We start from the raw sequence: 11024 nt of genomic DNA, 5'->3' as shown, positions 1-11024 counted from the left end.
GTGTCTAATAAACCACCCAAAAGCTTAATGGGTGAAAATAACAATAATATATCTTGCTTACAAATTTGTAAGTGGAGAAGGGTGCAATGGGGCTGGCCATATCTTCTCCATGTGGTGTTAGCTGAGTAGCTTGACTGGGAGCTGGATGATGTGCTTGCTGTCAAGACAGTTCATTCAAATGGTTGGCCAGTGGGTGCTGGCTATCATCTGGGAGCTCAGCTAGGGATATGGTCAGAGGCCACATGGACCTCTCCATGAGCTGCTGCAATGAAGTGGCGTGATCAGAGGCTTTGATCACATAGCCTCAAACTCCTGAATTCAAGTGATCTTCCTGTTTCAGCCTTCCAAGTAGCTGAAATTACAGGTGCATGCCACCATACCCATCTATTTATTTTTATTAAATAGCCGCTTAGACTTTATTACAGCGTAGTGGCTATGTCCCAAGAATGAGCAACACAAGAGAACAGGCTAAAATGTATGTCATTTTAAAGACCTATCCTTGGAAATCACATGCCATCACTTCTACCATACCCTATTGGCCAAGGCATCTACAAAATCTTGCATATACCAAAGGAGGGTACATAGATTCTACCTTTGATGGAGGAATGGAAAGTTTCTAGAAAAGATTGTAGGATGGGAGATATTGTTGAGGTCACCTTTAGAAAACAGAATCTGCTACTGAATTCGCTCATGGCATCAAACTAATTTTTTTAAAATGCAAAAATTCCTATAAAGGCAATATGATGAACTGTTATCAGTCAATGCCCTATTGAGGATTTTAAAAAATTATATACCCATCTCAGAGGAAAAATGACATATATTGATTAAAGATGACAATAAACTTCTAGTTTGCGTACTTACTATATGTCAAGCACTATGCTACACACTTTACATGTGTTATTGTCTACACGTGTAACCAACCTGTGAGACAGCGATTATTGTTCACATTTGACAGAATGTGAACATTTGAGAAACCCAAGGTTAGATAGGTTTGGGGAACTAGTTTGAGGCCACACAGGTCGGAAGTGATTGAACTGGGATTCCAACCCAACAAAACTGGTTTTACCTCCTCAGTCTGATTTCAAGCTTTCTCCCAACTTACCAACCAAAACTTAAAAAAAGAAAAAGAAAAAAAAGAAAGTATTTTAGTTTGAAATAATTTTAGATTTACAGAAAAGTTGCAAAAATAGTACAAAGAAGTCCTGGATGCCCTTCCTCTGATATTAACTCCTTGTATGACCATAATACAGTGATCAAAACAGGGCCATTAACATTGGTATTGTTAAAAGAAAAACTAGAAAAATTAAGTTTAACAGAACTTAACTGAGCAGAGAACAGCTCTCAAATTGGGCAGCCCTCAGAACCAGAACACGTTCAGAGAGCTCACCTCACAGCACCGGGAGGCGGCCTTTATGAACAAAGAGCAGCAGTGAGGTACAGAGACAGCCTGATTGGCTCCCGTTCTGTGCTTGCCTTATTTGAACATGGACTAATCATTGGAAGCCTGTGACTGACTAAGACAAAGCTGTTTGTTACAAAATAATAACTAAACTAGGCTTTCAGTTAGTTTATGTACCAAGTTAGGTTGTAATTTGTTAAGGCCTCAAAGTATGAAGGCATCCTCAGGTCAACTTTAGTTGAATTTCATGGTACAATGTTAACTAAACTACAGATTTTTTTTTTTGAATCTTACTAATTTTTCCAAGAACATCCTCTTTATGTTACAGGATCTAATCTAGGATCCACGTTCCATTTAGTTGTTATGTCACCTTACTTTTTTTCCCCATCCGTGACAGTTTTTTAGTCTTTCCTTTTCTTCCATGATATTTTCACTTGTGATGAGTACTGCTCAGTTATTTCAAAGAATGTCTCCCTATTTGGATTTATCTGATATTTTTCTCATGATTAGATTGAAGTTATGAATTTTTGACAGGAACACCAAAAAAGTGATGCTAGACTCTTCTCAAGGCAGCACATCAGAGGATATAGTATGACAATATCTCTCATTACTAGTGTCAGCTTTGATCACTTACCAGGTAGCATTTCTAAAGAAAGATGTGGGAGAAAAAGAAACATGTGGACTTGATGTGGCAGTAGGCAATTCCATGCGGAAATGTTGTTATAAATAGGATGATGAATAATTATTCTTTTAAAAATTTTTTTATAATTTAGCTGGGATTACAGGCATGCACCACCACGTCTGGCTAGTTTTTGTATTTTAGTAGAGATGGGGTTTCACCATGTTGGCCAGGCTGGTCATGAACTCCTGACCTCAAGTGATCTGCCTGCCTTAGCCTCCCAAAGTGTTGGGATTACAGGCGTGAGCTACTGTACCCTGATGATGAATAATTATAACAAACCTTCATGTGCCAAGAACTTAGCACTTTATTAAAATTAACTAATGGGCAATCCGGGATGCAATGATTTCTCAGGACCTTGGTCTCCACGACCTGTTAGGGAATTTGTTTGATAACAGAGCCAACTTGTGAGCGTCAACACGCATCTTGTGGGGCTCAAGGAAATGAGGGTGGAAAATGGGCGTTTCTAGAGGGAATCTGGGGCTTGTAAAGAGCAGATCAGCATTTTAGGTCACTAGCTGAACTCCAGCGACTGACATTTCTGTCCTAAGTGCATGGAGCTTCCCTTCCATTGATCCATTGAGAGGCAGCCTGGCTAGAAGGGTCTGTGGTCCAGAGACCTGGCTCCGTGGGATAGCACCCCCTTTTACTATCATAAATGGAACTTCTTCAGCTTCAGCTTCTCTGCAAAATGATGACGATGCCTATTTATAAGCAGGAAGGCTATGAGAATAGTGCTGTAAGGATAGTGCTGATAAGTTTCTATTCTATTAGTAATCAATCAGTGGGAGGTAGTGTTTTGAGAGCAATAACATGGTATAGAAAGAAAGAATGGAATCTTTAAGTTGCACACTCCTGTCTGTCAGCCTCGGGTCTGCCACTTTCTAGTTGGACAAACTTGAGTAACATAAAACTCACAGCATCAATTTCTGGAAAATGTTGAGAAGCATCCATAATTTGTAAGCATCCCTGGCTTGTGATAGTAATAATGTATTGAAAGCTCTTGGTATATATTAGGTGTCCAAAACCAGTCACTTTTATTTTTATTATTGTTGATTATGCCTTTAGTTAGTTAATTCTAAGGTTTTCTATCTAACCTTGGCCTTTCTCCAGCCAAATTCTCCCTTCAGGGTGCCCTCATGAGGGACTTCAACTAGGTGGGCTCTTGGTTCTTGAACTGGGCTCCTGAGTAGAGCTGAAAAATCCATGAGTATCCATGGTACCAAGGATAGAGCAGCAATGAGATTTTTAGATTTTATTTTAATGGCACAACTGTTGGCATCAAGACAAAGAAGAGATTTTTTTTATGACTCAGCAGTGATTAGCCTCTAAACTCTCAAAATATTTGCAAACTCTTGTATTCTCTATGGATACACAGGTATTGGTATGTTTCTAAAGAAAATATCGATGCAGAATACAGGCAGTTTGGAAATGGCTACTTGCCGAGATGATTAATATTTTATGACAACAGTTGAACCGAAATGGATTTTCCTTCTGGTCCTGTAATTGCTGGTGGCATTTCAGAGTGGAAAGAAAGCCTTGGTTTAAAATAAAACAAAGCTGTTGATGAGAATATCTTCAGCAAACTGGAGTTTGGGTTGAAGATGACTCCTCTGAAAGTGAGGGGGTACAATTAGGGTAAATTGTTGCGTCTTGTACGTAACCGTATGTGAAAATGAACTCTGGTGTTCACAGTTTTTCCAGTTGTAATATAAGTGTAAGTTACTGGATTGGTAGGAGGAGACTTGGGTTCCACACTCCCTTCTGCCATTTACCTGATATGTGACACTGGGGGTGTAGCAGTACCTGCCTTGTACTTGGTTGTCTCATCTAGAGATTTGTAAGAACAATATTTCTATAACCACAAGCTCTGGATATATCATAATGTCCAAATGACTGTGGCCAACAGATGCACACAGTGGGTGCTTAGCAAGCACTTGATGAGTTTAGTAGAATTTAGCCTAGTCCATACTTGGCATGAGTGGCCTTGGGCACATCCTATAAAATAAAGATGGTGGGCATTAAATGGCCATAAGAATTGCTTCCACATCCAGATGTCTCTCTGTATCTTGGTGTGCATGTCTGTGTCATCTTATGTACCTGTACAAACATTCCACCATAGCTTCCAAGTAGGCATTCTAAAGCACTGGTCACCTGTCTCAAAGGCATTCCCAGATTGAAAGCCTAATGTACTTTGCATTGTACCCTCCAGTTCACTATGTGCCAAGAACTTCTCAGGAAAAAGCAGATAATGGAATATAAAGTTTCCACTGAGGCTGCATTTCAAACAATAAGCAGAAGTAGTTTATTTAATCAAATGAGAATCTTTATATTCTCTCTCTCCTTAAAGCAGTTACAATTCCTAAACATCTCAAGGGAGTTTCCTTCGAGTTTCCAAAAATATATACGACAAACTAAATTTTAAATTTTCTATACAAATATGATTTACAAGGCAAACAAAACTAGCAACTCTGAAAAGTAGGTTTCACAAAGAGCATTCTTAGAGGAATGTTTCTTAATTCCCAACAAGTCATTGGCAGGTAAATGTGACCATAACTGAACACACATTTTCCTATATCTTCAAAACAAATGGAATTCGATCAATCTCTCATACTGATACAGATTTTTAACTTCAAGAAAAAGAATACTACTAATTAAAATTGCTTACAATAGTCATCAGCCAACATTTCAAAAGCTACTTTATTGCTTTTCAAAATGTATTTAAGTGTATTAGTTTCCTAGGGCCACTATAAGAAGGAACCACAAACCAGGTGGCTTAAAATATCAGAACTTTATTCCTTTACAGTTCTGGAGCTAGAAGTCCAAAATCAAGCTGTTGGAAGGGCTTTGCTCCCTCTGAAATCTATAGGGGAAAAATCTTCTTCGCCCCTTCCTAGTTTCTTGTGCTGCACTTTTGCCGGCAATTTTTGGCATTTCTTGGCTTGCAGTTGCAGCACCTCAGTCTCTGCCTCTGTCATCACATGGAATTCTTCACTTGTGATATATATATATATATATACACACACACACACACACATATATGTATGTATGTGTGTGTGTGTAGATAGACAGATATATGTAGATATATCGATGTATAGATACATCTGTTGGCCTTTTTTCCAGTGCATGCACTTTTCCACGTATGTTTGTTGTATGGTGGACTAGATTCTGCTTGAAAACCCCAATGGCACTGAGATGACTATTTCATGAGGGCTACAACTCCATTTTTGATGAAGGCTACCACTCCATTTTTCTACTTTCTCGGTTGTAAAAGATTCTCCTCTTAGCAAGTCTATTGGCTAGGATCATGCAGCTACTGTCAGTAATCTTCCTCTCCAGATAAGCCCAGGGTCTGGAGGGGTCTCCTTACCCCTTATGACAATTCTCCTGATATTTGATGAGAGTTAGAAGTGCTGTATTATGTTCTCTTCGCTTAACTTCTAATCCATACAACTCAGCTGCTGTAGGAATTGCTGTGAAAACCTATTCTAAACAATCTCCAATGCAAGTTATTTTAAATCGACATTAGCCAAATATAACTTGACAAGAAATCTATGCAGAAATGGTCTCAGGATATCTAATGAATCCTTTCTCTTAAGTGGCTCCGTTTTCCTCCTCGTAGTCATATGTAGTTCTCATTTTCATTGACATCAGCAGTGTTGGACAATGAACATACCTTCCCTTGGATTCCTGTCTTTTAAAACTTGCATTAGAACTTACAGTTTTAGTTCTCTTCTTTACCTCTCTGATTACCTTTATGCTATTTTCTTTCTTCCTTCTTTGGTTTCTCTTTCCCGTCCAATGAGAAATTACATATATGATGTGATCTACACACATAATTCCATCTATCTTCACTGTGCTGAGTGCAATATTTGTTCATAATATTTTATTCCCTTGTCCTTGCCATGCCTCCTCACTCCATTGACTTCAGGCTTGGCTGTGGGACTTGCTTTGGCCAATGGGATGTGAGTGGAAATTATGTATGTCACTTCTGAGCAAGACTTTAAATGTGCTTGTGTGGTTGGCTCTGTGTCCCTTCTTATTCTGACCTTTCACTAGGAGAACAGTATGCACCAGATGCATATGTAACCCTGAACGGAGTAACAAAGCCCCAGGCAGAGCTACAACTGACTCACAGGAGACATGCTGTGTGAGCAGCAATAGGCTTTTGCTATTATAAGCCACTGAGATTTGGGGGCTGTTTGTTAGGCAGCATAATCTACTAAACTATGACAAATTCAATGACCCTCAACCCTACCATGGCCTTTTTCTAGCACCACAGGGTCTATTTTCTAACTCCATATTTTGTTGGCATCTCCAACTCAGTTTGTTTAAAAATTAACTCATTAGGGTTGTTTTTTTTTCTTTCCTTTCAAAAAAGTTCCTCCTTCTGACTTCCCTGTTTCTATAAATATGACCTTGATCTTTGAGTTAACTTGGACTTCAAACTTTGGAATCAGCTTCCAATCTCCCTCTGTCTTGCTACTTCCACATTTAGTTAATTTCTAACCCTGTTGAATTATTTTCTTGACCTCAATAAATGCTTATGGAAACCTACTGTATATCTAGCATGGCCCTTGTCTCTGTGGGGTTTAGAGATGAATATGACACAGCTCCTGCCCTCAAGAAGTTTTCAGTCAGATCTGGGAGCAGGATCATAAAGATGATTTCAGCACTATACTATTCGTGCTGTGATACAATTATCTTGTAGGTGGAGAGAAGAGGCACTTAACCCAGCCTGCACATTCACGGAAGGCTGCCTGGGGGGAAATGATGCCTGAGCTGGCATTTCAGGAATGAGTAAGCAGTACTGAGGAGAGGGGGATGGGGACAAGGCAAGTAGGCAGACTCTTCGGAGGAGAACCAGGAAGGCATGGTTGAGTGTGGTGGGCTTGGAGAACTTTATGTGACACAATATTATCTAAACACAAACTGGGAGGTGAGGGTAGGAGATGAGATAGGAGGATGAACCAGGGGCCAGGCCATGGAAAAGTTTCTACCTTCTGTTATCCAGCTTAGATTCCAGCCTACAGAGTTAAGGAAGAGAGGCATGGTTAACATCATGCATTAGTGGAAGGGTGGATTATTTTCTATTTTAATTAAAATGGAAAACATTATATAGCACCTATGACATGCCAGATGTCACTCTAAGTGCTAGGCAAATATTAGCTCATGTAACTCTCCTAACAGCCAACTCTGATTGACCATCTTACAGATAAAGAAATGGAAGCAGAAAGAGCTAAATCTATTCATAGCCATAGAGCTAAAAGTGCAAGAATGGGGCTTTGAACCCAGGAAGTTTGAGTTCAAATTCAAATGTTGAACCACTACATTATTTTGCTATGGCTGGATGAGAGAGGTCTGATCACTGTGATCACACTGGTAATGTGATTGTACAATGATAGGATGAGCTAGAGATAGCATGGCTTGTCATGAGGGGCTGATTTAAGAAATGTGTAGGTGGTTGGATAAGGAAGACTTGAGGTTGATCGGATGGACAAGGGTTCAGCAGAGAAAGGAGCCAGGATTGACTTGAAATTATTTGGTTCGGCTGACATTGGTGGTATCATGAGTGAGATACGGAATTTAAGAGGAGGAGCAGATTTGGGAGGGAATAATAAGTTCTGTCCAGAATGTATTCAGTACAGGAAGCCAAATAACGGTAGGTTGAGAAGTGACTGAGAGGCAAGAAGCTGGAAATGGCAAGCCTCCGTTATTACCACATTAATTCATGCACTTTTATCTAACACCTGAAGTGCATGGCAGAAGCCTCCTAACAGACTCCCCTAATCACTGTTCCTCCCTACTGCAACAAATTCTGTACTCCACATTGGAGCAATCACCTTAAAGTGACATTTTAATTATGTCCTTCTCTGCTTCACACTTTTCCAAGGACTCCACTACTCACCCTTCACCTCCTCAGTCTGGCTTCAAGGTCTCAGAAAACCAGGTTCCACCTACTTTTCTTGTCTTATTCTTCCTGTAGTGGCCTATGCAACATCTTCTAGCTTTATGTTCCCAGTTATCACTTGCTTTTTCAGGGCTCTATGTTTTTGTGCATGTCGCCTTCTACTCTCAATGCCTGCCTAACAGAACCATACCCTTATTTCAACACTCATACAAGACACTATTTCTGCCATAAACTTTCCTTAGTTACTCCAGCCAGAATGGGTCTTTCCTGTCTCTCAATCCCTACCGTTGTATATAGTTGACGCCTCACCTGGCACAGGCTTATGCCCAATGGCTACTTACCTAAGAGATTCATGTCTCATTTCAGGCCTAAAGAACTCTGTACACATTTTATATTCTTTCTATTACAAATGCATATTAAATTAATTACATTAGTCAAGATCAAGGTGAAAAATCATGGCTTTGAGTGTACCAACTTAAAAATAGCTTACCTTGCGGCTTTACAGACAAGTAGCCATCTTTTTCTGAATTCAACCTTCTTGGAAGGTGTGCCAGTTGACTTTATGTCTTTATTATCTCCGACATGATATGGAAAGAATGAGGGAGAGGGAGGAATCATTCCTTTTGAATATATTCTCTAAAGGTTTTACAACATTTTAAAAGCAGTATGCTAACACGATGGCTATTAAGCCCACAAAGAAAAGATGTTAAAAGTAGCACTGTGATAGCAAATACATGAAGGAGTGCAAAGAGACATTAACTTCCACTGAAGTTTTCAAGCTCAGGTATTTGTGGCCATATCAGTCCCAAGTTTCATCTTTTCTGCAAAACAGGGAACATATCTTGGTGGGACCAGTTCCTGCAAGCCAAGATGCCCATTGGTTGTAACGTTGTGGGCGTGGTTGTTTTGCATTGTTATTTCCATTTTCAAACATGCATGAATAGTTTCCCTGAGCTAGATCACGAGTGACGTGGGAACAGAAACTTATCTCCCTGTGGGTTCCCTGTAGAACCTAGAGAAGAATGACTTAGAGGAGTTGCTTTATAGATGTTTACTGAATGGGTCACAGTCATCCCCAAAATCCCAGGCATATTTCTCAGGATCAGAATCTTCTGTGAGGAAAAAAAATGGTATACCAAGTGAAACGATCATCTTTTTAGTTATATATTTTTTTCTTTTATTTATTTATTTATTTATTTATTTATTTATTTATTATTATACTTTAAGTTGTAGGGTACATATATTTTAAAGAAATTGTTAGGCAGGAGAAGCCTGAATGAACTTCATGTTTTAAAAAATTACTGTATTATTCATTTTTCTCCTGGGCTACTCCTGGGGAAGGGGTGTGTGTGTGTGTGACAGAGAGGGAGAGAGAGAGAGATTCAGTTCAAGTTTTCTACACAGCAAGCATGCTTTGCCTTAGCGGCACTAAAGAAATTTCCTTTTCCGCATCTGTATTTAAATGAGGCACTAACTAAAATCAGGTTTCATTATCCTAAGCCTCAGCTCACACTTAATGAAAGAGCTGGTATAAATTATTTACTGAATGTCATACTTCAGGTTTTAAATTCAATATATTGTGATACATATACTACATAATTTAAGAGGCAGACAAATTACAATATGGCACCTGCCCCTGTGTCTCCATTCGGTCATTCCCGATGCCTGGGTTAAAAATCTCCCTCACATCAATATTTTAGCAGAGACCCTCCAGTTCTCCCCTTTAAAATAAGCCACTATCCAAAAACCTACAAAGGGAAGTAATCCATTTAACTTAGGACAAATCTCATATGCTGAATGATTTAACAGCCCAATTCGGAGCTTCAATAAGTCACTGAAACATGTTGTGAGCAGACGTATCAAATGTGAGAACAGAAAGTCTCCGCAGCCAGCTTGACTCTCCTTCTTTCGCTGTCTTTGGGTCACTGCTCCCGGCGTGTTAAATTTTTTTGTTTGCACTTAACCGTCAGTCTGTTCCCCTCTCGTGGGCCAGAATCCATTCCGCCCGTCCCGCCTGCTCCTTTGCTCTTTCTCTTTCCTCTGTTTTCTTTCCCATTAGTAATTATTTATTAGTCTCTGAGGTGCAGCCCAGGATTTTTCACGGTATTTCTCCCACTTCCTCCAGCCCATTTGGTCACTGCCGAGTGTTCAGATGGGAGAGTAGGTTTTGACATGCCCCGTTATGTGGAACTGGAGCAGTATGCTGGAAAAGCTATACAATTACCGGTTCCCTGGCGTCGTTTCCTCTCAGCGTTTTGGCCAGGAGGGACTGGCTGAAGAGGAAGTGTGGTCCGATGTTCAGAACACGTAGTGGTACAGAAGACTGGGCCCTGGCTCTGTCTCCTGGCTCTCCCATCAACTCCTTGTCTCAAAGCAATGTGCCCTTAGGCAATTTATTTTTGTTGTTCTCATTCTCTCTCTCTCTCTGTCTGTCCTTTTCTGTCTGTCTCTCTGAAGTCAAGGTTTTCATTGCTGACACCCTCTCACCTGGCATAAATGAATGTGAGACAGAAAACAGTTCATTAAGCCTGCAAAGAACTAAAACGGATGTTTCTAAGGTGCTTTGACATCCTGCGAGAAATAGACTCCCCTTCTATTATTCCGTGGAGAAGGAGTTTCTCATATGAGCATGGTCAGAGAGAGCTGAGACCAATGGAAAGAATTTGTATTTACTCTTCCCTTACCCATCTGTAAGCACCCTGCCTATTTTTAGAGTAGTGTTTCTAGAATTTTAATTGGCACACACATTACCAGGGGATCTTGGTAAAATGCTGATTTTGAGTCAGTAGGTCTGGGTGGGTCCTGCATTTCTAACAAGCTGCCAGGCCATGCCTATGCTTCTGGTATTTGGACCACACCTACTGTGGCCAGGTGTTAGAGAACTCTCTGCAACCCCAACTGTTACCTTCTCCACAGTGTCTAGACTGTCCTCTCTGGCCGGTCCTCCTCTTCTCTCCCTTCTCTGTCTAAACTCGCCAATCCTGTGTCCCATTGTCTGAGATCCTCTGTGCTATGTCACCCTGAGGAAGAGCAGT

The sequence above is a fragment of the Theropithecus gelada genome, chromosome 10, assembly GCF_003255815.1.
Source record: "Theropithecus gelada isolate Dixy chromosome 10, Tgel_1.0, whole genome shotgun sequence".
Classification (NCBI taxonomy): domain Eukaryota; kingdom Metazoa; phylum Chordata; class Mammalia; order Primates; family Cercopithecidae; genus Theropithecus; species Theropithecus gelada.
Note: the sequence above shows the minus strand (reverse complement) of the source record.